Raw genomic sequence first — 26,083 nt, 5'->3', positions numbered from 1 at the left:
ACTATACTATTCCTTGTGTTTAAATTCAGTGTGCCTTGTCAAATACATTTAACTACTTTATTTTATCAGCCCAAACAGAGGTCAGGTTCTCCAAAGGTTTTACACTCAGACTTACTGACTTTATCAGCTGAATACTAGTTGCAGTTCTCCAAAGTTGCATAAAGAGTATTTAATGCTCAGAGTTTATTACTGATCAGCCAACAGCTGAGACGTGTGGGACACCGGGCACCTAGAGCTCCCAGGGCCACCGCTGGGGCTGACCCAGCCTCGGCCAACCAGCGGCAGGGAGAAGGAAGAGAAACTGCCTGTAAAAAGCCGGAAGGGCTCATACAAAAGTTTGCTTGGGAGAAGATTTACATGCTGTTTCTAAGAACCAGGGAACACATCAGCTTTCACTGAAAGACTCTGGATGCAGTGAAAATTATTCTGTTTTCTTGACTCATCTCCACTTTCCTCTGCAGTGGAATGAAACTTTCAGTGGGGGAAAAGCAATTCTCACTTTATAGAATTCTAACTTACGGAAGTGTTATTGCCCTTAGAAAAGGTTTTAGCCTATTGAGCTTTATGTCTTACAAAAGCTAACATTTGTATTAAAAGAGAGTCATTGATACGACACAAATGTATCACATACTAAAACGTGTTATAAATCTCTGGTCAGTGACTGCAGAAAACAAGCAGACAGGCAGCATACATATAGGCTATTTCTGAATGTAATTTAGATACCGTAAATTGTCTATTTTAAAAAATGTATTTTGTTATAAAAGCGCTAGTATGGTCCAGTATGGGTAATATTCTATTACCTGACCAGCAGAACAAAAGTTATGAATAATCATCATCATGGCAAAGAGACAAAATTTAGCACCAGTTTCACCCTATGTGAAATTCAAGCTATTCTGCTAATCTATAGAATTAGATTCTTATGCTTTCAAAACAGATTMCAGAAACACTATGCATTCAGCCATATAGGGAAAAGAAAGAAAGATCATCTTTATGTATGTGACAGCACTGCTTTCGTGGATGACTAGCGCCTGTTGTGCGTAGAAATGGCTGCCATGCCAGCTCAGAGCTGCTGTGGAGCATGGGTGAAAACCTAGCCATATTAGCACGTCCAGACTACTCTAAATTTCAGTTCCAGATCACTAATAATGCTAAATTACTCTTTTCCCAAAATAGGAAACTATTCTCTATCTGTGCAGCGGCACTGGCAGCTCCGACTCAGAGTTTCGTTGAGAAATACCAAACCCTTTCGGTCCACCTCACTGCTTCGAGTCCAGACCGCGCCGACAGGGACCAAACCCGTTCRTTGCTCCTGCTCAGGACGGTGACTCAGGGGAAGAGGTTTTAGCTCACATCCCYGCTCAGCCCAAAGGGGCTGGGGGGACCAGCAGCTACTCACCGTTGCAGAAGGCACTGTGCTGAGCTCTGCCTCCTCACCAGCAAGCATCCTGCCATCGCCTGCAAGCAGTACATCAACAGGTAGGGCACAACGCCTCAGAGGAGATTTTTTCCTCTTCCACCCGCCAAATATTGGCAAAATCCCACATGCACTTAAAAGAAGTCATAGGCAAAAAGGGAGCATCGCTGATTCATATTCTAGCAAAATCAGCATAATGTAAAACTGAAAACTAGATACTCTGCTATCAAAGACTATAATTTAAAACATTATTAAATTCATTGATGTGACTTTTTTGGTACAAAATTGCAGTCTGGTTTATATCAGATTAGAAATTTAATACATCTGCTGTTAAGTATCTAGAAAGCATTGCATAACTTTCATCCATGAAGAAGAGAGCAGGAGTAAAAGCCCTAAAGGATGAAGGGAAACATGCTACAGTGGTGTTGCATAGCAACTGAAAGCTTGGTTCTGCAATTTAGCTGCCATTCTTTGTACTTTAAACTCTATGGTAGGGAAATTAGTCATTAAAGCAGATCTCAGATGGATGACTCTTAATTTTTGAAATACAGCTGAAGCACTGCTGTACACAAAAGCTTGCTTATGAAAACATCTCTTTTTATTCTGTGAAGAGCCAGAGATTTTTTTTAAAAAAAAAAAAAAAGTCTCGCATACCTTAGTCAGAAAAGGAAAGGCCTGTTACTCTCTCTTGCTAACCACAGCCGATCTAACATTCAGTCCTCTTTGGACATYACACAACATCCAATCTGTCCTTAATTTTAGAGAAACAASTCTTTTTCTGTTTGGAAAACAAAATATACTAAATAAAATTGCTTGGCCCCAAAATGATGCTTTTTCTAAAAAAAAATTGTTCCAGTAATTCGTCAGTCCCATGGAACATGACAGATTAGTTACATATGTATTTACTTAAGTTTTTTCACAAAAGTTGCATGGGCTGCAATCTGCTAAAGCTTGTAAACATCTTTTCTGAGCAGTGGCTGATATGTATTTGCCAAAGGCTTAGAGGTACCACAGAGAAAGGCCTTTTTAAGGACTAGCTCCTTACTGCTTTTGCCCCTGATTAATGAAACCTGGAGCCACATTATATTTTCCATGTCTATCCAGGCTGGGGGCACAGTTGTTAGGGGGCAGGAGGGCTGRGATCTGCTGGGGACAGATGTGCTTGGCTCGGAAGGTTCCCCCRTGCCAGGTCTTCTCCTGCATGGGTGGATGAAGGCAAATCCCCACCAAGAAGAAATCGTGTAGAAGTGGCTGCATCTCAAGTGTTTCTCTAGGATGTGAAAATGCCCCTTGTGTAACAATAAAAACTAAAAAAAAAATGAGGGTGGCATAATCATTCCTGCTCAAAAGCCAAGCCCGGGCGTACTCTTTCTCCTATTTTTGTCATGGGTTTCATGGCATTTGCTGTGTGATTTCAACACCGAGCTCCTGACGTCTTGCAATCTGTCCAAATCATGTTTATGGTAACGTTTTTAGACACAGATGTGGAGATGTGGCTGCAGATACAATCACAGGCTTAAGRCGTATATGATAAATTAAAGGAGACAAAATATCCATTTTCTTAAAGCCTGCTGAATTTCTTGAGCTGGAGGAGAAATGCTGGTGCGCGATCTTCCAGGTCTGCAGTTGATAGCTCTGTGATGGAAAGAGTTGTAAGGCATGGTTACCTGTGATAGCTGGGCCTGGCTTAGGCCAAAATATTTAATTCAGTCACTGACACCTTCCCTCGTCGGTCTCCAAAAGGCACGTCCAGGGGCTCCAGGCCCTGTGAAAGTCTTGGCTTGTGGCTCCTAGGCTGCAAGCGCTGGGTATCAACAGGCCACTGTATGAAAGAAATTTCCTTTTCCTTGCTCTCCTCCTCTGTGAGCTGTTTTAAGGAGTGGTGATTGCCATCATCTAATGGGGTCTGATGGATCTGTGGACGCATTAGTGGATCCAGGTCCTCAGGGCATGGGTAGAAAAATGARTATCATTTTGGGGGATCCTGATGAGACCAGGAAGGAGTTAGCAACATGTGCCTGGCAGCAAACGTACGGTAGCTACCGTGGAGGTGGCTGCTGCACAGCAAGTGTCGTGGTCTGCTTTGGTCGTATAGACCAAGTTGCTATTTCAGGCACRCAATCTTTTTTTGGAGCTAATTAAAAAAACTTCAATTTGATGTCTTCCYAAAGCAGAAGTCAGTAGAGGGAGCTAGAGAAGAAGCTAGATGGTCAGGTGAGGCCTGGGGAAGGGATCTGGGGAGCTCTGCCTGGAGAAAGCCAGGAGCTGGAGGCAGAACTCTCAGAAAAGGCCCGGAGATTAAGGAAYGAGCGTAGTGAGAGCAGAAAAAATGATTTGTGAAAGATTTAATTTTTATTTACTGATTAAGCCTTTTGGAAGCTGAAATGCACAYAAACGTTCACACTCTGTCATCTTAAATTTCAAAGGTGGAAGCCCCATGGTCATGTTTTCATTTCGTTTCCTCTTAGAATTTCRCATTTCGAAGAGGAATGACCTTGCCCTCAGAAATCTCCAGCTGAAAACGCGCACACATGCTGTAACAGAAGAGATCCTGAGTCCATGCCAGGGTTTCACCAACATCCTTTCTATAAGAAAGCCATGTATTTGTACAAAAATAGGAAGGCAAGTCTTTGCAAAGGCAGCTTCCACTGTGTTGCATTTCCTCCCACCAAGAAGACTGAGAAGTGAAACCCAGCAGGGCCCAAGGCTCTCCTCCAGGAGTCCTGGCTGCTGCATTGAGTCATCCAGGTGCCTTCGAAACGCCTTCCCTAGGGTGCCTAGATATAAGTGCAGGAAACTAATTCTCAGTTTGGATCTTGGCAGCCTTTTTGAAACAAAATGATCTGCACTGATTCAGTGCATTGAAATCTGAGTAGTTTTTTGTTTGTTGTCGCTTCAAAGCGAAACTGCATCCTCATTAAGTTTTGTCACTAAAAGTTTTTCTAAAATAAAGATAAAATGTAAGATGCTAGTGATGCATACTCACTTTTGTACGTGCTTAGCTTTAATGTTAAATGTAGCACTCAGTGAGAATATTATCCAGGTAAAGATACATATGTATTACTCAATTGTGCTTTTGCCTGTAGCTATTTTCTCAAATTCAGATAAGGCATCTGATCAGCAACAGTTTTCTTTTAAATGATTTTAAAGTTCATTTTTAATTAAATTAAGAAAACCTCTCTCTTATGAGTTTCAAACAGCATAAATTTGATTTTAAGCAGAAGTCTGATTTTAAGCAAATAGTTGCAATTTGGCATCTGTAAAACCCAGAAAATAGCTTTAACACGGGGAATTTTTCATGTGACTGAATCATTTTTTGCAGCATTTTTGCAAATCTAAAAGCCAAGTCATTTTCTGAGCAGCAGAGTTTCCTGTAGACTTGCGTCCCTTCCCATCTAACCTGTCTCTTTGCAATTATTTGAGCTTTTCCTTATGTCTCAAAGATAATCCTGCTAGGCAAGAATCAGCATGCACTCTAGCCAGTCTGGAGCTGTGTGCCTGCCAGCCGCTCCAAACAATACATAATGAGTGAATTTTGCCTGTTTTTCTGCCTGTGAGAGCACAGATTTGGGTCTCTTTTCCTGGGCATGGACTTCCTCAGAATCTGTAGGAATTCAGCCATCCTTGGCCCCTTCGAATTTGGTTGAAATGGCACAGCAGGAGGATGACAGGCAACAGTCGAGAGCTGCACCAAAGAAAATACTAGCTAGAGATATGAAAAAAAATCTTCTCATGAGGATGGTCAAGCACTGAAACACAGCCCAGAGAGGTCATGGATCTTCGCTCCATGGAGTTATTCAACACTTGAAGSGGCAAGACCATAAGCAATGTGATTTAACTTTGAAGTAGCTTTCCCTGCCCTTGTTAGGTGGCCAGCAAGTCAGGCTGGCCAGGCAGTCAAAGTATCCTCCATCGTGCTTGCATATTTACTTCTCTTCGGGAATTAAGATTTGAAAAGCATTTTCATCTTGGACAATATGATATYGGTCAATTGTCATTTAGACAAAAGTATTATCTAAAAGGGGTATCCACAGGAATCGAGGRTCCTCACTTTTTGCAGCCCCTTTATTGTGACTTCTTGTAACTCCAGCTCACTACCAGAACACARAGCAGACACGCATAGAATACTCTAAATATCAGATCTCCAAATGTCCAAAACATCAAACCAAATCTGCARGCTGAGCCCTAAGGGGCCCCCAGCCTGTCACACATGCCAAAATCAGGCAGGTGAAGGCTTACGATTCAGCGGAGCAGTGAACCAGCTGAGAAACCCGCTTGTCAGTGAATTAAGGAGTTGATTAGGGAATCACTTAGGGAAAAAGTTGCACAATTAAACTGATAAATTTGGCAGCACTACGAAAAGCAGAAGCAGACAGTGAATGCAACAACCAGTCAATAAGGTAGCAAATCCACTGTCTTGTTAATAAGATAGTTAATTATGCAGAACAGAGCAGGCGAGGCACTGTACTTGGTCAGTTTAGTTCAAACAATTCTCCGCAGTATATTTGAATCAATGTATCGTTTACTTTGCCTAATTTTTGTTAATGTAAGTCCCAAATGTTTGACCTTTAATGGTCAAACATTATGTTTTCTTTCATGTGGTAATCTTTGAAGACTGTAGCTGCTGGCTTTATATTGTTTCAGAAAGTCAGTAACTAGCTTATGATCCAGGAGAACTAGATGAAAAAGCAGGACTAAACAGTTGGCACATTATTATTTTTATTATTATATATCCAATTTTATTATTTTCTTTTAGGGAGGGTGAATATCCTGCTTTGTGTTATTATAGTATTTTTCTGTCTTTTCACTGTTAATACTAATACGCTAAGCACTTTCCAAACTTAAAGACATAAACTTTTCCCCAAAATGATTTCTATTATTATATTACATTTTCTATGTTGTTGAAACAGCCCTCTTTGTCTTCCCTGCATTGTGCAACATATAAAAATAGGTAAACAAATAACAAGTCAGTGTCCTTGCACCCTAAGTGATACAAGTTCTAATAACTGGCTCCATGACTTGGACATGAGTTTGACTTGGCCTTCGGAGGCACTGTTGGGACTGGACATCAATAAACCCTGAAGTGCTTAAACCCCATAAGCACTTTAGTTGTTTATTCTGATGTTCTAAGGCCTCTTAAGCTGTATCTCTGGCCATGTCCATGTCTGCCCACCACTAGAAAGAGCTAAGCTGCTTGGTATCTGTCTCACACCTCAGCCCARGTGAGGATTGTGACTAAGCTTTCTTGTCCAAGTCCCCAGAGGTCCCAGGCCCAGGCCAGTCACTTGCCCCACAACTGAGGCCAGCARAATACGCAACTGAAATAGCTGCTCACTTTTCGGATCAGCAGTAGTGGTGTGCTGTCCATCCTCATCAGTGTAAAATACGAAAATAACACTGTCAGCAAGCTTCTATGGAAAGATTAACTGAAATTTGAAGTGTTGCAAAAGCAGTATCCTTCTGGAGTCTACAATTTCTAGTGCTCAGCCAAGTCACGATTGGTAGTTTCCAGGGCTGTTTATTGAAGGGGTTTTGTAGATACTTCTTAAGGATGAAGACTGAGAAGTTGAAGATAGGTCGGCCGTTTCATGAAAAAAATGGTTTTGGAGGTTGGATAGTTCTGTTCTTGAGTGTGTGAATTCATTCAGGTTTGAGGGGCTTGTTTGGCTTCACTCTCATATTTCTAGGGGCACCAGATAGCACGTGTTTGCATTCTGAGATGTGCGTGGCCCCTAGACTGGGATGGCTCTATTGCAAGGGATGTTTATTTACTGCTGATTCTGAAGTCATGTTGTCAGGTTTTATATCTGCTGCTCTGACCTGGTCCTGTTCAGTCCAGGAAAACTGCGTCTCTTTGTCTTGCCGTATTAATGTGGTAGAAGAACATACTCTTATTGCAAAATCTAGGCTGAGATCTGGTTTGTTTAGGAAGTAAATGTGGTGATCTCTTCCTGAAACTTAAGACAGCTGTTAATGTTTAGTAGCCTATTCATTACTTCTAATTGTCCCATCAGCTGTGGGCTTTTGAGCAGCTCTTCTTGTGGTTTTGCTAATGATTTCCCCTTGCTGTTTTACACAGCCTGATACTGTTTTCATAGAAACACCTCATGTGCAGATAGCAACTTCTAGGGAGAAGTGGGAGCAAAAAAAAAAAAGGAAAGAAAACAAAAAGGAGAAAAAAGGATCCAGAAGAACAAATACTGCTCTCTGCTCTTCTAACTCTTGCTAATTCATTGTCCTCCTTGCTGAGGTGTCAAACACGCTGAAAGCATTAAGTGGATATTAAGATTTCCGTAAGAATTCCTGTGACTGTGCTTGAATGCTGCTTTCCGATATTGTATGTGACAGGTCGGAGCGGGCCCACAGCGCGCTGTCAGATGCTTACACATGTGGAACGTACTGGGTAAGTGCTTCATGTCTCCTTCCATGAGCCRATCTACATAAAAGGAGAAGGGTTATTACTCTTAGCAGACAGGACATTCACTTTTCTAGCTCAGGAAGTCAATGCTTGGGGATTTAAGCTTTTTTTTGTGCTTAACTCCTCCTAGTTACATATTGAGCACTGCAAGACCTGTAACATGTGGAAACAGAGCCAGTGAGCCCCATTCGTCATGCCATAGGAGAAACACTGCGAACAGGATCTTGAAGAAGCCAACCAGTATCTTGTGCAGAGCAGCAAGGAGCGTAATGGGCTTTATCCAGACCATGTACAATATTCTCTGTAGTCACTTTCACTATTTAAAGCAAATAAAAACATGCAGAAATACAAAATAGTGTGAAAGCATACTAACAGCTTAATCAGAACATGATTTATTACAGTAGAGTGCAGATCTACAAAGAACTGCTTGGTAATATCAGCTTCCTGTTAATCCCATAACAATCAGCTAATGGTGAAATGTTGATTTATTCACTGATTTACTCTTAGCTAGATTGAAATAATAGAGTAAAATGAGCCCATTTAGACTGGTTCTTAAATTGAATGCTCCTAATTGCATTTGAAAGAATAGACCATAATGCATTTGAGTATCCCAATGACCCAGCTAATCTATGCAATTACTTAACTATTTTGCAAATGGGACTACCTTACATGTAGTTTTGTGTTAGAGCCTAGAATATATTTTTCATACATTCTATACATGATTCTGTACTAGAAGTTATTGCCTGTGTAGAATCTTCAATTTTACCTCAATGCCAATAGCTATCTGTGTAAGCTTGCAATAGAATGGCTCAATTAGTTTACTACATTTCTGTGTAATTATTGAACTAGAATTCTGAAATCTGCATGTATTCATACTGGGTCACAGAGTTCAGCATAGGAAGGAATCCCAGATTACACATTCCATTAGAAATTATCAAAAGACCATCTGTCTTTTTTTAGTGGGTTTCAGTCATTCAAGAGCTTGATGATATTTAGGCAGGAGAAGAGAAGAGAGAAAAACTGACAGTGAAAATCCGAGTAGGTGACTTGCAAGTTTTGAATATTTCTAGAAAGGTAGAAGTTTTCTAAATAAAATATTTTTGCCAGGGAGAGAGGAAAAGGTGTGAGCACGTACACAAAACTGGTGACATGTTACCACCCCAGTTACACATTCACTTAAACTTCTGTCTTAAGTAGCTTTCTTTCATGATGGTTTAAGTGGATGTGCTTTACTTTGCAATTAGTGTGGGCTAAAGTGCATATGAATGGTCTGTTGTTTTAGATTGAGAACAAGTTGTTGTCCGGTATCTCGTAGCACTTGATCGCTTTTGATCATATGCTCCCAGGAGGATGGCAGAGGCTCACACTCAACCTTTGCTTTTCCACAATACTTGTTTTCTTCTGGAATAAATTCCAGACCAACTTTAACTCCCCTCTTATCCTTATTCTTTGCAAAGAACTTATATAGACTAGATAGGCTAGGCTAGATATAGGCTTTTTATTGTTTCCTTTCCAGGACTCACTTTTTTTAGCCTTATTCTTTTGGAGTGGCCATCAGAGAGCCTCAGTCAGCTGTCTAGTGTTGCAAAGATAATTTCCTAGATGCCTTGGTGTTGGCGTTCTGTATGTTTCTTCATTAGCTTCCTCTTTTCAGTATATCACATTATGAAGAAAATGTCTTTTTTTTTTTTTTTTTTTTTTTTTTTTAAAAAAAGTCCTTCAGGGCCTATCCTCACGTGACATATCTTTCATACAATATCAAAGTGTCAGTCTCCGTCTCCTTGGCCTATGGTGCAAGCTTCTACCTTCCTTGTAGAACATTTTCAAGAAAAGCATCTTTATGGGATTGGTGGGTGGACAGCCCTCAGAGTAGAATAAGCTCCCTCCAGGTATATGCTAAGTCATTGGGACTTGCTCAGGGAAACAGAGAAGGAAATAACTAGGAGATGTTGCTGGTAGGTGGAAAAGTAGGTCAGAAAGGGAGGCTTCGATGGGATAAGAGTGGGTTTGCCAGAATGTGGCTCTACAGAGGCATGAGTGAGAGGGCAGAATGGGTTCCTAGTTGGAAGCATGACTTGAGGAGCTCCATGGTCCACGTGAGCCACCCAATCTCCCTCTGACAATTTACCTCCTTAACCTGCTTTTCTGCCTCAAAATTTAAATCTGTTCTCCAAATGTACATGGAATGATGGAATGATGAAATTCAGCATGAGCTTTAGAGCCACGTGTTACAGCTACCCAATTTGCTATCATCTTGTCCCTCAGAACACTCTGTCCTGCTGCTACTGAAAGTATTATTTATAGTATGCTTGCTTGTATGATGAAACCACTACCTGTCAGGCACACCAATATCCACTGCACTGAAAAGCAGATGTGAGGTAAATCTTTGGACAATAGTCTTGAAATTTCATAGAGACATAGTTAAAAATACCTTGTCACATGGCCTGTTGGAACTAAGGGTGAGAYTGTCAAAGGGATTATGATTTTAACATGGAAAGGTAAAGACTGGGAATAATAGCACTATTGCACATTGTCAGAAATTTCCCTTCCAGAAGGAAGCACCTTTGGGTGCTTCGCAGCTATGTGAAGGCCATAAGCTCACTCCTCTTTCCAAGGGCATGGGSACTGTCTTGCCTTGGCTACTGCCAGATAACCCCCTGCTTTGCCCCCCCCACCAACCCCTTGTTGCCTGAGCCCCCATCCCAGGCTTAGGCATAGATGTCTGAGACCCATGGGAACACCTTTTCTCATTTTCTCCATGAGAAACCTTGTAGTAATGAGGCTAAACTTTCCCTGGGGTCCGTTTTCCAGGAATACATGACTCACCCTCCACAGCATCTGCTTCCTAACCCCGAGGCAGTCCCTTGGATTGATTGCCCTTGACTCCCTGGTATCCCACCACACGACATTCCTTCCCCTCTCTCMGTAGCCCAGTGCCTATAGTCCAAGACTGGCTTGCTAACTCCTTGCCACTGCTGTGCCCTGCTGTGCTTGGTGGCTTTCCCCAAACCCCAGCCTGCAGGCGGCTCAGTTGTAGCTTCAGGGAATAACTCCCCCAGATTTCTCCCCGGGAAGCCAAATGGCTGTTTCACTCACTTGATGTTGTGGGCTGCTTCCCAGTGGCTCTGTTCCTGTCACCAGCACCCAAGAGCATGTGCAGAGTGGTTCCTTATTTCATGACAAGGCCCCTCAAATGCACATAGTCTCTGTTTCCCCAGATCTTGCTTCACTTTCAGCAAAACTGGCATGGAATTATAGGCTTCAATCAGGCTCAGTGATGGTGTACAGCACCACAGGACGGGCTGTCCCTGGCACCTTTCACGCCCAAAAGCAAGCCTGCAGTCATTCTCCAAATATATATTTCCTCTCCCTTGAGAGTACTTCCTGCTGAGCCCTACCTCAAAGCCTAAGCTGTGGGGACTCAGCCCTATCTGACCCCTTCTCACGAAGCGCCTTTTGGATCATGTGTCCAGAAACCTCATGGCTTCTCTTCTTGGATCCTTTGGGATCTTATTCCAGAGAATCCAGGAAATACTCTTTCTGTCCCTCCAGAGCTTTTCCATTCCTCAAGCCTGGGCACAGCTAGATCCTCATCCCCATCACCCTTTGGAGAACTACAGAGGTCTTGGGTTTCTGCCCAGAAACCAAGTAGCCACTCTGCAGATGTCCCTGGGATGCAGGAAATTGAATGTTACTGCCGGAAACTGGAACCCAGTGTCAGGCAACTGGACAACCCAGGTAGTGCCACAGGAAGGACTTCGGAAGGGTCTCTCCCGACATGATGGCTGAGTCGAGTGCAACATCTCTTCCACATAGAAGAGTCCTGTAGCTACTGGCTAACACCGAGGCTAGGCCTTTTCTTATCTAATCCAAAGTTAGAACAAACAAATCCAAAGTTAGAAACATGAAGCAGAAGTCAGGAGCAAAGTTGAAGGGTGTCACTGGGAAGCAAAAACAAGGTTAGCACAGCGGCCATCCAGTTTCTGAGGGAGGAAAGGGGGGAACATCGTGAAAGAAGCTTTTAGAGCATAACCTAGTGYGTAGAGTTTGTTCAAGTATGAGGTGCAGGCTGAGAGTAATCATGCTTTCGGGAATCCAGCTTTCTATACTGAAGGAAGAACTCTCCTTTTCGTCTTCTACCTTTGACTTACCACTGTCACGGCGCAGATTTGAGCAAAACTTCCACACTTGGAGGCCACTTGCTTCCTCCGTGCACTAGCCAGAAGTCTTCAGTCCTCTAGCCCTTGCTGAGCAACTCCCGTTTGGTTTAACAATAAATAACAGTGTTTATTGGGGCAAGATGTGGATGGCTGCTAATAATCTCACATCTAGTTTGTACAAATCTACCAGAGTACTGTAGAAGCTGCTAGGAGGTCTTYTCATGTAAATTCATTGTCTGTACTTCCACAGCTGAATGCCAGATATGAAAGTTTTCTTTAAAARAAGAGTAGATGTCCAAGCCTCTGGTCATCTGTGCTACATCTGAGCACAGTGAGACAAGAGGTCTCCAAATAGTTTACTATGTGTAAAAGTCCCTTTATCCTTTCACTGACCTCTTATTTTTTTGTTTCAGTATTTCTAGAACAAAATACTCCCCTCTAAACCTCACATGGGTCACTGTTTGGCAGTAGGGTTTGTCCAGAGGACACAGGGATTCATGTCCTGCTGCAGAGAAGAAACCATGATACTGCGCTGCAGCAAGCACAAGCCACATAGCAAGAACCCCTATATCATAGATATGGGGTGAGTTGACAGTCACATATCTGGTGTGCCATGGGGGACACAGAGCCTGTTTTGGGGAATCACTCCTCAACTGCATCCTGCTCCTCTTATGCCTTATGGCCAATTTCTTGACCTTAATGGCCTTACAGRACAGTAATTCTCAGCTGCTTCTACAGACCCGAGGACCCTTCAAGGAAGAGCAGAAATGCTCTTTTTTTTCCTTTCTTTCTTTTTTTCCCCCAGAATAAACAAAGCTTTCTGCAGATCATTACTGCCTGTCTATTGCCAATTAATTATTAATCTGTTTAGAGCCATAGGTATGTGCGAATAACATATTTAAGCATGGAAATACAGGATGGCTAAATTTTAAGGTAGAATTGCAAAGACCAAATACTTGGCACCCCTGAAAATCATCACCCTTGCCATAAAGCTGGGAGGGGGCTCCTGGGGCCTGCACCAGGCTGTGGGGCCAGCAGTGCACTGCCACAAATCATTTATTTTGCAGATATTTAAAACAACTAAAACCCCAAGATGTGCAAGAGCCCCTTTATTCTTCCACGAAGGCTCATGGAGTTTTCAATCCAGCATCTCCTTGAATGCTTAACCTGATATAAATTATTCAGGCTGCCTTGGCCTCTGTGCGTGCTGAGGCCCAGAGAGCAGGACAGCGGCTGAGGAGGAGGCAGGCAGAGGTCAGGGAAGGTGAGGAAGGCTTTCCTGCAGTGTGGCAATTGAAACCCCCACTCAGGGAGGGGAGGATGTGGAAATGTTTAGCAGAAGAAGCCAGGAAACAACTCTAGGAATAAAAAAACTGCAAGGGGCATCTCAGGACCATGGAGGAAAAGTAAGAAAAGCATTAGAGGAMTGAAACATCTGCCTTTCATTTACCTGAATGGCTCCTGTGGCCAATTTCTTCATCTAGAACCTGTTGGCAGCAACTTTAGGCTGTTTTTCTTATGCACTTAATTGACTTGAAAAATACAAACAGATCAGCATTGGCGTGTGACTGGAATTTTATTGCCAATGTTCAAAAAGCAAACAACTGATTAAGGAGAAATAGGTTTTCCAGCTCCTCGGTGTTTCTCAAAGCATGTCATGAGTTGGGGGACACAGTGGTAATGGACAGGTTAAAATGTTGAGAAAGAATTAAAGAATCACAGGCTTGATATAGATCAAATTATGTCTGAGGTGGACTAAGATGTGTGATTCTAATATACCATGGCAAACAACAAGCTCATCTGAGAATTAAATACTAACAGGAGGAAAAAGAAAGTCACATTTCCGTGATACTGAGGCTCTCCAGGAGGAGAGAGAGTGCCTGGGAACAGCATGTTAAGGGGAATTCACGTCTGTAAGGAAGCAGTGCTAATGATTTCCTAGTGGGTGGAACGGGAGAGGAAGCCTCATCTCCAGACTCCTCAGGGAGAGTCAGTGGGAAACCACCAACTCCAGAGCTAATTTTCCTGCCTGACTAATAGAAGTGCAGAAGTCACAGCTAGGGCATGTGTTATGTGTCAAAGTTGAAACAGTTTTTGCCAAGCCGGAATCATGATTACATTTAGTCAGGCAAAAACCTTATAGAGAATGTAAGGATAATGATAAAAATAATAGAGGAATAAAAGATGTAATCCGAGGAGTCACCCAACCATCTGAAATCCTACTATATTTTATTTGCTTCTGAGAATAATGTTCTGCTATGTGAGACAGTGAGGGATATATCATTGGTTGAAGTAAATCAGCGTGGCTCCTCTGAAGCCAGTAAAGATGTATTGATTTACATTACTTGAGGAGCTCTACTTGAAAATTTATCATTATAACAAATACTATAAAATTCCGGGTTTATCACTGGATGATGGGAGGGAATCATCCTTCCTGGCTGAACAAAAAGCTTACTCAAATGGGAAACGATCTTACACCAGTATYGCTTCAGGATATGATGCCACAGTGTTATGAAGAACAGCAGTTTGAGCAACAATCCTGAAAAACAGCTGAGAGGCCAAAAAGCAGGAATGCCTGGCAGCTGGGAACACTAAACAGGAAGGGATGTAAAAAAGAGGGGTTGTAAACAGGACAAGTGTATGGGTGTTTTACTGGCTGTGTGCTCATTGCCGAATAGCCGTGTGGATGGGTATCTGCTCCATAAACTTTCCTACAGGGACAACGAAAGCCAGTTGGATGATCTTCATGGAGTTTGAGGAACGCAGCGAGGCTTCAGACTCGTCTGGAAAAGCCAGTGAAGGGCTAGATGCTTTCTTTAAGGTCTGTTCCAGGCTGCAAGAGGCAGGTTGATCAGACTTCGGAGAGCTAACTGGAGTTTGTGGCCTGTTTACAGACCTAACACACTCGTAGGGTAGGGACTGCACATGGGTTTGGGAATGCCATGTGCTTGGCCCTGGCAGGGGCACACCGTACTCGGGAGCCCGCTGAGTTATCAGCTCTCTAGGACATGTGTCCTGATACGTGTCCGGTGTCTATCCGTAGTTCCTCTGTCTTTGCAAATGGCGTTCAGTTATTCCCTTAATTCGTTGTCTGAGTAGGATCTGTAAATAAATACCATCTTTATACATTTTCTCAGCTGCGCAGGAGGCTGCTTTATACAATGGTGCAATTATACACAATGGAGGGAGTACAAAAGCTAAGCGTCCAAAATCATATAGGAACCCACAGAGCTCGCCTTCGCTGTGATAAACAAACACTAAACCCAGCAAGCTCATAATCAACATTGTTTGTTATTCAAAAGATCTAGCAAGCCATTTCCATCAGCTCTACTGCTTTCGGGGGAGGAGGATCTGCTCTTATCTTTTAAGGCATATAGCAGAAGGCTCCTGTTCAGTGAAGGGATAAGATGCTACGTGCACCTCTTCATGCACACACACATATCCAACACATGTCCACATGCCCAAGCAGAAGCACTGCATGTGCTTCAGACAGGGGATTTGGGTCTGCTGTGTGTTACAAACTTTGCCAAGCTGTTTTTTTCATCTCTCTTCTCTTGCTTTAGTGGCAGTAATAATTGCACACTATATACCCTTTAAAATACACATGGCACTTGGTCCATGCTCAATCTCAACTACCCCCTGTCCTTTTATGTTCCTCTAGGAATTTGGTTGCGTTTTTAAAAGCAGAGAATAAACTATAGCATGTGATCTGGTCTGGAGCCTTTGTAGCAGTCTTGACTCTTGACACAGACTGTCTTTATTTTCCCACTTGTAAAATGAAGATTCAAAATTTCTTTTATTTTGCTGCAAGATCTATTTCTCAACTTTGATTAAGTCCTTGGAGTGGGAGAGTACTGTGAAGTGTACAGAAGGGTCTGTAAATTAGTCTGGGCAGAAGAAACATGCAGCAGTGCGGCCAGACAGATTGCACTGATTGCACCTGAGGTTGCACAGGTATTTGAGACAATACTGGGCTTTTCACCCAGACCCTTAGTACTAGAGGATTTCCCCTGAACTACGAGCATTGGGACACTATCTGCTCAGCTGGCTGACTACCAGACTTAACTGAACACCCACATTGGCTTAATTATCTTTGCTGCAACAACCATCTTATTAAACGCACAAATGCAATGATGTTAGACAGCTGTGCACCCAAAGGTGGAATTCTCACTTGTTGTTAACTAAGCAGACACACATGCAGTCCTCTTGCACATGTTTTTTGAGCAGCACTGTTACAATAAGCGTTATATATTCAACCCTGAAAATGAAACTGGAATCCTTGGAGAGTTTCGGAGTGACTCAGCCAGTGTATGGGATTTGTCATGTTGTCCTGAGGATATGACAGTAATTTATACTGATATGGTCTTGATGACAGTGAACCACATCCCGCAGACCTTCCTGAGATGATTCGCCCGCTTTGCCGGGGGAGGTCTGCAAGAGAGATAATGATAGCCTTAGCATACTGCTGCGTAACAAATTGGCATGAGCCCAAAACAAGTCCATAGATGCTTCCTTTACAAACCCTTGTATCAAATTGGATCTGTGGGTGGAAGAGAACATTGGCTAGATTTTAATCCAGAAGACATGACCGTGCCTGACTGCAGCAACAGTTTTGAACTCAGAGTTTCTTGGGCCTGCAGGGTAATCACACGATGAGGGAGTCYCCCTGCCTCTGGGCTTCCTCCCATGAGGTGCTGCACATGGGGCAACACAGATCCCAGCCTTAAGCTGAAAGCTTCTTGGATGTCCACTGCTCTGCAGYGCTGCTTGCGGTCAACCCCTTTGCAGGCTCAGCCTGACAGCTAGTTCTCATTTTGTCTCAGGTTTCCAGGGTTTCAGCATTCTCATCCTTCCACAGGGATGTCCCAGACACTGGGAGGATTTTGTGCCTGCCAGCTCACTTTTCATTTTTRCTCTTTTCTTTAGGGCTTCTCCCTGGAGTTCCTCAGTAAGACTGCAGCGAAGTCCTGAGCAAGCCAAATGTTACTTAAATGACTTCCTGCTCTTTGGGCTCCAAGCAGCATGCTGGGCGTTCACTTACTTAACAGCATGGCTGTGGCCTCAGTTATCTATCTGACGGGCTTCACAGTCAGCCATAAGGATGAACGTAGCATAGACTGGTAACCCTGCCTATGCCACTGTACTATTTATAAACTATCTATATGTGAAATAAAAGTGCGCCTGCAGAGAGAACTAACAAATGAGGAATTTACCCAAACTTCATGCAAATGTATACATGTATGTGCATGTGTGTGTTGAGGCAGGTGAAGACATAAACCCACAGCATATAGCAAAGTTTTGGGCCTCACCGGAAGGAAGGGAAAGGAAGCCATGCCCTCTTCTGGAAACTTCGTCATACACTGTGGTTGGAAGAGAAAGCGGGATGATTCAATCCAAGTTTGGTGAACGTACTGACACTTGTTATCTAGAAAAGTGATGCTTGAGCACATTCTCACTCTTTCTGTGGTTTTAGTTCTAACAGAAAGTTTCTTTCCAATATGTTATCCCATGCAATAACCCRAATCCTGCTGTACGAGCAAGACCTCCACCATCCCTACTTATTATTTAGTTTAAAGAAGTGGCTGCTTTCCTGTCTTTCCCACCCTATTCAGTTTCCTATCTGAGGCTTTTATTTAGTCCAGTCAGGCCTGGGTAGCCCTGTCAAGAGTTAAACACCCCCCAGCACACACTTGCAAAGCTCTCAGGGTCACTGAAATATGCAAGCTTTCCCACCACCTCTAGGTGCCATCCCCTGGGAAGCATCATCCTATACACACATACATATATATATATATATATATATATATATATATATATATGGAGAGAGAGAGAAAGGGAGCATCTATATAAAATCTGGAAACTCTGGGAAGGCAATGGACTCTTGACCTTGCAGGCACCGAGCATGTGATGTAAGTGGGAATTTTTCCTGAATGATCACTGTGGGACTTGTCCCATGTGGATTACATGACATGATTATATACATTAAAGTGCTCCAGATTTAAAACACACTCCAGCTGCCTTTTCCTGCCCTTTGTTCTGACTTAAGTTTACTTCTCTTCACTTGATTTTTTCTCACATTTTATATTCAGAAACTCAGTATTTTGCTTACTTATCAGATTAGTCTTTGTCAACACACCAGAAATTGTCTTATCAGCCTGTGGTATGCAATGTCATACACTGAGAAGCAGTTGTATATCAGAATAGGATGACCAATCAGAGCCTGAGTGTTCAACAGTATTCAGTGTTGGACAAGCTCTGGCTTTGGTGAAGTCATTGGGAGTTTTCCCAGCAATCCTAAAATGCAGAATCAGGCAACGTTGGGAAGCAGTAACAAATGCAATCTATCAAAGAACCAGAAATTATTCCTTTTGTTAGGACCTTGATTTTGTTTCTTTTTGCATGTTTTTCCATGTTTCCTAAAAGAAGACAATCTCAGGAYGCATTTGGTAGCAGGCCACCTTCTTGATTTTCTTCTTTTTTTCTCATTTCTTTGATAGGCTGGTAACAATCCCCCCTCCGTGTTTTGCCTTATGCCTTTGTACTGCAGTTCACACCTTTCCTGATCCTCACTGGGGGAAGTAGCAGAGTCCTATTCTGGAGAGAAGGCACCACAAAGACGGACTCTTCGCTAGCCACCAATTCTGTGTAGAGTATATAAATATGGAAGAAAGAAGCAAACACAGCTGGGATGTGACCCATRGAGGGGTGATGGTTAAGAACTTCCTTGGACGCAGCATGAATTGAGGTTCCTAATGCCCATTAGCCACAGCGTTTTGGTTGCGCTCAGTAGCAGCAACAGCTTTCAGTGGCAGAGAGATCTCAAGCAAGTTTTGGGAGCTCTGGGCTCCCTTTAGCTCCGGGAGCTGAAGCTTCGGGGCGGTGTTACGGGATCTGCTCCATACATGCTGAATACTCTCCTACTTTAGCATCAAGTGCTGTATGGTCCCATCCCAGAGTTTCTTGCCTGACCAGGCCCTTTGCTTGTCCTGCCGTATTGCAGAGTCACCAGTATCTCAGAGTAATGATGAAGGAAAATATCCGTACAGCAAATAGCATTCAAGCAAGTATGCAGGGAAGTGCTGATGTAAAGAGGGAGCAGAGCTGACAGGCAGCTCCCTGTTCAGAGTGGTTGCAAACAGCCTCATCAGCCCCCAATTCTTTTGGCTGATTCATTCAAGTAGTTGTTCATACATYGAGCTCCTTTCATGTTAAGATGAATGATGCCATTCATACCAATATGTGTTTGGTTACCCAGAACATGTACTAAGATAAAAGAACTTTTCTTCTGATSCTTTCAGATAAGAACTATTTATGTACATATATTCCCAGCCTCAAACATAGCTGATTACAAACACTGCATATAAAACATCATCCCTTAAGGACCGAAGCACACTGCAAAGTTGGATTTGCCTGCCTTGTCCTGCCTTACCTTGCTTGCCTTGTCTTTCATCAGCTGGTGGCAACCACTTGTCTAAGCGCCAGTGTAACGTTGGCCTTTGAAACTGATTCTTGACAGCTCTGCAAGCAGAGAAGTCTGTTTATTGCTKTGTAGGATCACTGGTGAAATCACAGCTCAAGATGCCTTGAGATCGACTCAGTATCTCTTAACTGTCATCTCATGTGGGATCTCTCTCATGAGATTTCTTTCGCAGTCCCCAGCCCATCTACAGAGACGTTCCTAGCCTCCGCACCAGATAGCAGGCATATCTGTTTGTCAGTATATCCCCTGAAAACACCACTGGCTTCTCAGTGAACCACATGCACTAATGCTGTTCTTATTAGTTTTGTGATGTCTGATTTTTCTGAGTTTCGAAGAACTGTTTTAYTTGTTTCTAGGACAGATTAAACAGCACAACTCTACTGGACTTATGCAACTGACTGGCACAGTAAGCCGAAATAAAATACAAATTGCAATGCATAGGACAAAGAGAACTCCAAAATCATCGGCTCTAGTCCACCTATTATAGGTCCCATGTTATATGTTTCCTCTCATAAACCTAACAAAGTCCAGTTTAAATCTCCTATTGGACAGTTGCTTTAGAAATTGGCTGCTCTTGAGAGTCAGAAACTACTTCTGATTTCTAACTTGACTTTTTTCCTTGCCCGTTTAGCCCTACTTGCTAATGTGTCGATATAGTTTTTTCTATTCTCTCTGCCTCGGTTCACTGCTCCTGCGTATCCACTTTGAGCCTGCTGTTACCGAGGCTGAGCAAACCGTGGTCCTAAAGACTCCTCTTATCATACAGTCTCTTCGTTTCTTTTACCTTCCCCAAGACTTTTCTTTCTGCTTGCATTCATCTTTCTTGACCTTATTAGCTCCTACTGTACACAGTACTACAGACAATGTCTCACTGATGTCTAATGCCATGGCATTAATATTTCTCCATTKCTGCTAGACATACCAGTGTTTAAGGATTGCATTTGCCTTTTTCATGGTTTCCTCAAATTGGTAACTCATCATAATCAAGAGGATAAGTAATACCATCAGCTCTTTTTCTTCCTTTGCCTTATCTACATAATAATCTTTCCCATCCCAGTTCTCTGAGTTTTTTAGCAGAAATTCTTGTTATTAATGTGGATGTACCTGATTCCTGCCTATTGACTTCACATTTAATTCCCTTTCTACCAYGGCAGTCTGCAAAGTCATTCAGTTTTTCCTGTATGGTATTTAAAACCTTGCACCTAAGTGTCTTTAGCACATTTCATTAGAACACTCTGACTCATAACTCTACTCATAACCTCTCTCCTGCCAACAGCTCTCATTTCAATAGTTTGCTCTCATCTTCTGTTTATCTGGTCTCTTCTATCTTACATTTCCAACCCAAATTCCACCTTTACTGATGATTTCCAATGCACAGTACCAAAGGCTTTATGAAACAAAGGATAGATAGAACAATAGATTTTCTTTGTCCGAAAAATCAATCCTATCTAGGAAAGATAGCAGGTATAATCTATCTTTGGAAAACCTACGTTGTTTTTATCTCATTTTTCACTCTCCTCCGTATTTTTTCATCATTCCTACCTTTAGAATCCATTTTAAAGCCTTGGCTGAGACCACAGCAATGGTCCACCAGGGCTACTGAGACCAGAGCACAGACTGTTTTACTATTTTCACAGGAAATGTGGGATAAAAGGCCCCGTATCYTACTCTGTACTCAAATAGCACCACCTCCAAACTCGCAAATGTCCTGAAGACACTAGTGCCTCCACTTGCACGTGCCTGTTCTTTCTGAATGATGGGCTAGAGTCCCTCTGTCCTTTTTGACTTGAGCACYTTCAGTTCTCTGAGTTTTGTTTTTCTTGTTGTTGTTGCAACACTCTCATTCTAACTGGTGGCACTGCCTTTACCTCCAAGTTTTACGTCTTCCTCCTTGTTGAAAACACAAGGAAAACAATCCCTGAGTCTGTGCCTGGTACGGATAGTATCTTAGACTCCTGYCCATTCCCTCCCCCTCCGGCTGCACAGTTATGATCCGAATACCCAAGGGCAGCTCAGAGTGGGATTTGGATTCCTGGACTTCCAGACCACATTTCTGGAGAGATCACTAACTCTTGAGGTTTTTTTCCATACTTGGAATATATTCATAATCCTAGACTGAGTCATTCACTGTCTGCGGTTCTGATAGAAATCCCCCAGCCCACAGAAAAAGTGTTAAATTTCTCCACAGAGGCTGTCAGATAGCCTCAGGCATGATTCTTAATATGTCTCATCTCTTCCCAGATAAACCATTTGAGATTTCCCAAGTTTAATACTTTTATTTGGAAGAAGAAGAGCAGGCCCCTCTCTAAGATGCAAGAGGAGTGGACCAGCACAGCCCCACCATCCTGATTCCAACTCATATATTTAGCAACAGATTTTTCTGGGACATCTTTGGACACCTTATTTTAAGTGGTAAAATGTTGGTGTCTGCCTCTTGTGGAAAGCAACGGAGATCTGGTCAATAATGCCATCTGAGATGCACAGGGTGTCCCACCTACCCTCCAAGCTACTGATYGACTTCAATAGTAAATACTATTGAACTATGACAGAGGCTGCAAACAAAATTCAGAGGAAAAGCAGCAGGAGAAAGGAGGAAACAGAGAGAAAGTATCCAAAAATTAAAATTTATGGAATATTTTTCTATTAACAAATAAAGTGAACTTTCCATCTTTCTTCTCCAGAATCTTGGGGTCTCTCTCTTTTTTTTTTTTTTTTTTTTTTTTTTTTTGCAAGCCTGTAAATAATTATTCCTATGCCTGGTCTGAGGTCAGGAGGTCTCAGGGAATATAGATAGTTCATGATGTTCATAGTCATACTACAGCACGCTTATATGCTCACTTCTGTTACCAAGAAATACTTGTCCAGGACACTACACTTTTGACCACTTAGATGTTTTGGGTCCATACTTCATCTGCACTTATATTTTCCACACATAAGGCCATCAGGGAAAAATGAAATAAAGAGAGGTCCTGAAATGCAGCTAGTAGAGCATAACTGTGTTTTCCTTATCTTCCAGAATTTACAATTCACTTCATTTTATGATTTTTCTCATTTGTTTTTGTCTTACATTTTTATGCAATTTCCACATCATTCTTTGGCCACATCAAAACAATGGAGATTTGTAGAAGTGAAATGATACACCATTGACTGAAGAGCTGTCAGGCTTTTAAAAAAACGTGTGTTCTGATTCCAAGAGCGAGGCTCTGCTCTACCAGAACTCTTGTCATAAGTTGTGATAGCACATCCTAGTCTCCTCCGAGAGAGAGYAGGGGCTCTTGCAGCCTGCTAACAGGAGAATTTATGTGCACTTGTCTTGGTTTTTCTCTCGTAGGGATCAAGGCAGAAGAACCAGTCAGGAAGTGTTTTGCTCCTACTGAAGGCATAGTTAGTTGTGGAGAAAGAAGTAAGGTACAGACTCCTGTCAGGAGCATTTCAGCTTTTTTTTTTTTTTTTTGGCTTCAGAGGAGGTACTGACCTGGCCATAGCACAGAACAGAGGGACTTTTGCATAACTGAAACCAGTCAGCTCTGGAGCTCTGCACCAAATGCAGAGGCATCGGTCACTGAAAATGCAGAAGGCCTTCCCTCCRCCCTCTGGGAAGACCAGTTAAGATAATTGCAACATGAGGACAGGTTTGAAAAAATAGCAGGCCTATCTAGTTGCAAAATAGGGATAGGATTATAGTGTTCTTGCATTTTACCCACAAAGTCCCAAGGTTTCATTTCAGATGGCATGCGCTTTTTTACTCTAGAGATAAACACGTTAGAAGTCAATGATGAAGCAAAACAGAAAATACTATCAAGGTAACCTTTGTAGGTAGATGTCACACTTCTATTACAATGACTAATATTCACTCTACCTGCCAACCTTGCCTTCCTTATATCCTCACATATAGAGATACAGAACCTGCAACACCTCCTCTAATATTTTAATACACTAATATACATTGTTATATGAATTTTCGAGAATTTCTTYTGTGTGTATTTTCTAGATATGGAAAAAAGGGGGGTTCTCCTTCAATCTCAGTTTGGAGAAAATTTACAATGACCTAGATTCCATACAATAATTCTGAGTTTTACAAACTGACTAAATTTCTTAATAGTATTTTGGTATCTTTTCAAGTGCAAAACTGTTCTACTTCTGACTAACTCATACTGCCATGCCAGTCCTAGAGCTGTGCAGATAAACTGAATGCACCRCACTACAATATCTGTGTTGTAAACCTAAGGGTATTCATGGGCTTTTCAAGTGAATGCACATTCGTACGTGAAGTAGGCAACACAGTGAATGAGCTACATTATGTGAATGTKCTCAGCAGCTGAAAAATGAACTATRTGTCATGGATTTCAGCTTCATAGAGTGAACAGCTGAATTTGATGGTGACACTGAAAGATTGTTCCTCCGTGTTACTAAGTTTGATTCACTGGCCTGACAATGCCCTCTTCTCTGTGGCTCCTTCGCACCTGTAGATGCAAACACTAACAAAGGTCTAATTCTAGCAGTTAGCAAAAATTCAAACTATTAGCATGCAGAAATAAGTGCAGCAATTCTTCTGGCGYTGATGTTATTTGCAATATCCATTATATATTGAAGAATAGCATTAGGCTGATGCATTCGTTGAAAGATCTGTACCAAGATTTTATGTTGGAGAAGTATTCGTGTTGAATTCAATAGACTCCTGAGAAAATTATAGAATATATACCATTTCTAGGCTGTAGTACTGCAAACTTCAGACTAAGCCAAATAGAACAGTAACTGTATTTCCCCTTAGGCCACTTTGTACTAAATTGGTTGCAAGATAAGTAACAGCAAGCCACTAAATAACTACTACAGATTTCTCAGGAAATCTAAGGTGACACTCCAAAGTAAAACCACAAGAAATCTCTGCAGACTTTAACTATGGATTTTCTAATTGATATATCCCCAAATAAATACTAAAACCAAAACCACAAATGACATTTTCCTTGCTGCCTGAGATCTACACTGAACTGTCAGACTATTAAAGCAAGATCTATCCAGGTTGTTCATAAAAAGAACAGTGGCTGTCACTGAGCTAAAGAAAAAAGGGAAATAAATGTCTACCTGAAAGCAAGAGGCTTGTTTCCTACTAACCAACTTTTGTCATCATTCCTAGTTTAATTGTAAATCTGGATTTCAAAGAGGGGAAGGGAAATAAATCTGTCCACATCAGAGAAAAAGCAGCCCAAGTTCATGTTGCAGTAGAAATGCCAATACCATGGAATCCATTTTTTAGTAATAATTACACACAAAAACACCACTAAAAACCCCATAAATCTGCAAACATATCCCTACAAATATGTAAGAATTTCTAGAAAGTCTTTAGAAATCAAATGTGAACTACGAGGCCAAAATACAAATTCGACTGAGATGCTGAAGTGTATCGCTGGATGTATGTTGTTAAATTTCCATTCTACACTCTTATTTGAGATAGGATTATACAGTTCAAACACATAAAAATAAAGATGTGCTGAATTCAATCCGCAGCAATAGCTCAGGTAGTGACCAAGCCAGGAAACTAGGCTCTGTATGTGATCAGTGATGCAGCATAAGATCTAAAATGTCAAATGAAATAGCACATGATTCAGAAAAGTTTCTGGAAAGCATCAGCCAAAAAGAGCAGAGAATCTGAGAGGGGCCAAGGAAAAAGAGAAGGGAGGAGGCTTTTCTTTCTATGTACTACCTGTCCAGGCAATTCTTTTCAATGRAGATTTAAGGTCTCAGGTCTTCTTGAAGTGGAATGAATGTTTTTATACCAGTATTTTCTTTTATATACACTAATTCAGTGGGAGTATTGAGTAAATCACATGCAAAGAATGGGTCATGCTTTGGGTGCCCATTTAGACGTATCATGGAAGGACATTTGAATTCAGTCCATTGGCAACCCATTCCTTGAGCTCTGCTGTTGAATGGGCTGAGGACCACAATCTGTGAAATACTTACTGCCTCCTCTCTACCTATAGAATTCATCTTAAGAGAATACACTTAATTTTTCTCTTTTAAACACAAAGTTTAAGTTTAAAGGAATCCTTTTCAAGGCTGTAAACACATGACAATCATTATGACAGCTTTTAAAGCTGTCTAAAAGTTATATTTGTTACCATTTTTTTTCCTTCCTGTTGTAAGCACCCGCTACCTTGTACAGTTCTTTCATTTGGTCAGTATGTATCTGTATTATATTGGAAGACATTTCTAACTAAAATTATAAGGAATAAAAGCAAGAACAAACTACTAGTATCATCTACTTAATTTAAATTGGGCTATTTTATATATAAAATACCTGTGACAAGGGCACTTAGCAAAGCCATAAAAGAAAGATAAAGTTCATCCTCCTAAAAATCAGACCTGGAACATAAATATATGAGCCCAGTCAGTGTGTGAAAATGGGGAAATAAGGTGGTGAGGGATGGGAAGGCAYGAAGCATTAGCACGGGAGACACAGGGAAGGTGGGAAGGTCTGAGCCCGGGAGACCTGCAGCCRTCTGCTCCCCATCCGCCTACAGCAGAACATACAAGTAACCTCTCTTTTGCCAAAAATACCCTTTTATATGTTTATTTAAGTATAYCAGTTTATATATTTTGCCAAAAATACC

Source organism: Rhea americana, unplaced genomic scaffold (genome assembly GCF_003343005.1).
Source record: "Rhea americana isolate MKP2758 unplaced genomic scaffold, rheAme1 scaffold_23, whole genome shotgun sequence".
Taxonomy (NCBI): Eukaryota; Metazoa; Chordata; class Aves; order Rheiformes; family Rheidae; genus Rhea; species Rhea americana.
This window is presented reverse-complemented; position numbering follows the sequence as displayed.